This window comes from Mandrillus leucophaeus, unplaced genomic scaffold, assembly GCF_000951045.1.
Source record: "Mandrillus leucophaeus isolate KB7577 unplaced genomic scaffold, Mleu.le_1.0 Scaffold49, whole genome shotgun sequence".
Taxonomy (NCBI): Eukaryota; Metazoa; Chordata; class Mammalia; order Primates; family Cercopithecidae; genus Mandrillus; species Mandrillus leucophaeus.
In genome coordinates this window covers 2,893,689-2,897,244 of record NW_012105253.1, presented here as the reverse complement: position 1 = coordinate 2,897,244, position 3,556 = coordinate 2,893,689, and the positions used below count along the sequence as shown (strand labels likewise).

Below are 3,556 nucleotides of genomic sequence, written 5' to 3'. Positions count from 1 at the left end.
TTTAATTTTGTTTTGTTTTTGAGACAGGGTCTCACTCTGTCCTGAGTAGCTGGGACCACAGGGGTGTGCCACCATGTCCAGCTAATTTTTAAAAATTTATTGTAGATATGGAGTCTCCCTATGTTGCCCAGGCTGGTCTTGAACTCCTTCCGTTTAAGGATTAAGCAATCCTCCCATGGTGGCCTCCCAAAGTGCTGGGATTACAGACACAAGCTACTGTACCCAGCCAGAAATACTCCTTTTAAGAGTGGCTAAAACTACATCCATGTCATGTACCTTTGTTTGACTATAATGTTGATATAAGCTGAATGTCTTTAAGCATTGTTTATAACAATCAGTTGAACATAAACTGTATTTGTAAACTATCTCATATGTATAATATGATTTTGAACTTGCTGTATCAAATTATGAGCAAACCCCACATTCTTAAAGTGACTTAAATTTAACAGTTTTATTGAGGTATTAAAAATGATTTACTCTGAAGTCAGTGATTTTTTAGCAAATTTAAAGCTGTGCACTATCACCATAACCCAGTTGAGAACATTTCCATCATAAAGTGACTCTTCTAACAAAATTGCATGCCTTTGTTTCCCGTCAAATGTTTATGTCCTCTGCATGCCATTTCCACCCTCCCAACGCACCCCCACCGACCCCACAAGTTAGTTTGTGACCTGGTGGAGGCTATAAAAGTGTCTTACACCTTGTGGGTTTCTTTTCAAAAAATGTTTTTATTTTGCCAGCACCTTGATCGTAGATCTTCTGGGTTTTCAGAATGTTTGTTTCTCTATTTCTGTGTATTCATTAGAAATACATTTTGTTATTGCAATCTGAGTCAAGTTTTCAAAAATTATTTTCGCAAGTTTTTTTTCTCCCAAACTCTTTGCTCCTTGAATAGAGAACTGTCTTACTGTGTTTTTTCTTGCTCTCTATTGCCCAGGCTGGAATGCAGTGGTGTGAACACAGCTCACTATAGCCTTGACTTCCCAGGCTTGGGTGATCATCCTGCCTCAGCCTCCCAAAGTGCTGGGATTAAAGGCGTGAGCTACCACCCCTGGCCCTTACTCTGTTTTGATTACACTGTGACTAGGCATGCATATTGTGGGCATTAAAAACGTATTTCTATGGTTATCTCACCTTTCTAATTGAGAGAGAGAGTAATTTATCCTGACGTATGCTTCCTCATCTCTTCTCTTCTATCCAGGTCTGTCAGGTACATATTTAATTTCTAGAGAATACCAAAAATGTTCAAGATATTTAAGTGCAATTAAATTCATAACACATCTAGATAATATAGTCCCTGGCATATAGTAGTGGTTCGAAAGTTGCTTTCACTTGAAAAACTATTTCTGATATAAATTTATACATTACTGATTGATCTCTGAGAATTATCAGTGTCCTGTTTTTGTTTTTGAGACAGAATTTCACTCTGTTGCCCAGGCTGGACTGCAGCAGTGTGATCACAGGTCATTACAGCAGCCTTGACCTCCCTGGCTCAAGTGATCCTCCCACCTCAGCTTCCTGAGTAGCTGGAACTACAGGCACGTGCCTCTGTGCCCAGCTAATTTTTGTATGTCTTATAGAGACAGAGTTTTGCCATGTTGCCTAGGCTGCTCTCAAAATCCTGAGCTCAAGCGATCCTCCTGCCTCAGACTCCCAAAGGGTTGGGATTATAGATGTGAGCCACGGCGCCTGGCTGAGAATTAAGTTTTATTTTGAATTCTAGTATGTAGTTATTAACACACCAGCAATTTAGTGTAGATTTAGCTGACTTGGAATATAATTGACATTAAGACTACTGAGAAAAAGTTTCTCTTTAAAGAAAAGCCTTTAATAAATGAGAAATGTAGTAATTACAAAGATAAAAACAAAATCTAATCTTGTCTGGTAGATCCAGGTCCAGAGAGCATCGCAGACATCGATCTCGCTCCATGTCACGTGAACGCAAGAGGAGAACTCGATCCAAATCTCGGGAGAAACGCCATCGCCACAGGTCCCGCTCCAGCAGCCGTAGCCGCAGCCGTAGCCACCAGAGAAGTCGGCACAGTTCTAGAGATAGGAGCAGAGAACGATCCAAGAGGAGGTATTGATGTGTCAATCAGAGGATATGGAGCTCCCTTAATGTTTTAGAGTTGTTTATGTTTACTTATGTTACTTATGTTTAGAGTTCAGATTATTGGTTTGAAACTTTTGCATCTGGTAATATGTACACATTTGTGTGTGGGTGTACAACGTTTTTCTGTGATTATATGGGTAGTTTTGAAAGAATATACTTATGAGCCAGAGCAAGAAATTGGAACCAATATGTGCAGAGGTTATTGCTTTTCTCTGGTTAGTGTGTCTTGGAAAAAAGTTCTTTACAGGTAAATAATATTAAATACCAATGCCCTTAGTATGGATCAGCAAATTAGGGGCTCTGAGAAGTCCTTTCATTAAAAGAGTTGTTTAGCTTTGATTTATTGTTTTCTAAACTTAATTTGAGCTGGGATGCTTTTTCAGAGCAGACACATTCTAGTATATTCTTGTTTTATCTGCACTATAGATACGTATTGTTACATACCTTTAGCTTGGCAAGGCAGACTCATAATCTTAAGGAAGTTCCAAGACTTCCTTGGTTTAATGAGAACATTCAAAAGGTGCAGGCATAGGGTAAGGTATGTTTGAGGACTTGAATATCTATTAAGAATAGACAAAGGATTATAATGTGGTAGAAGAGTTTAGCATTCAGTCTGTATAGATCAAGCTCTCAAAACTTCTCAGGTCACATGATGGCCCTTAAACCAGGTAATTTCTGTGTAATGTAAGCCATGTTTAAAATTGCTTTTTTCTTGACAACTATTCAAAAGTATATGTATGATAAACATTTTTTGAGTGCCTAGTACCTACTAGTCTTACATATTCTGTGGATTACTCCACATAAAATCTATAATAAAATCCACAGAAAGCTGTTAAAATCTTTCCTTTTTTTGACTCAACTTTCCATTCCCTGAAATCACTCACAAGCTGAGTTTGTTAATAGGCTCTCAATATTTTATTTCTTATATTCTGGCCTTGTTTTTAGTAGTCCTTAAGGTGATTTTAATAATAATTGTATATGTTTTACCGTAGTAGACTTAGTAAAACATAAGACAGACATATAACATAGTTGAACAACTTTAAGTTGCTCTAAGAAGTTTCCTATGTGAGGCCGGGCACGGTGGCACACGTTTATAATCCCAGCACTTTGGGAGACCGAGATGGGCGTATCACTTGAGATCAGGAGCTCAAGACCAGCCTGGCCAACCAACCCCGTCTCTACTAAAATACAGACATTAGCTGGGCATGGTGGCGCATGCCTGTAATCTCAGCTACTCAGGAGGCTGAGGAAGGAGAATCGCTTGAACCTGAAGGTGGAGGTTGCAGTGCGCCAGGATCGCACCATTGCACTCCAGCCTGGGTGACAGAGCGAGACTCCGTCTCTCATTAAAAAAAAAAAAAAAAAAAAAAAGTTCCTGTGTGAGTTAGAACACAGGATCTACATCTTTGACAATAATTAGACTGGCATAAGACTACCACATGT

General features: G+C 39.0%; 1 protein-coding gene and 1 long non-coding RNA gene across 4 annotated transcripts in view; one reads left to right on the top strand and one right to left on the bottom strand.

Moving 5' to 3' along the window:
• Positions 1-3,556, top strand: part of LOC105550525 (putative RNA-binding protein Luc7-like 2) — a 111,263-nt gene that overhangs the window by 103,422 nt on the left and 4,285 nt on the right. The gene's annotated exons all lie outside the window — the stretch shown is intronic.
• Positions 1,807-3,556, bottom strand: part of LOC105550526 — a 9,728-nt gene continuing 7,978 nt past the window's right edge. Inside the window, exon 3 of the long non-coding RNA XR_001007741.1 lies at positions 1,807-2,046. This is a non-coding gene — a long non-coding RNA (uncharacterized LOC105550526). The remainder of the gene's footprint in view (positions 2,047-3,556) is intronic.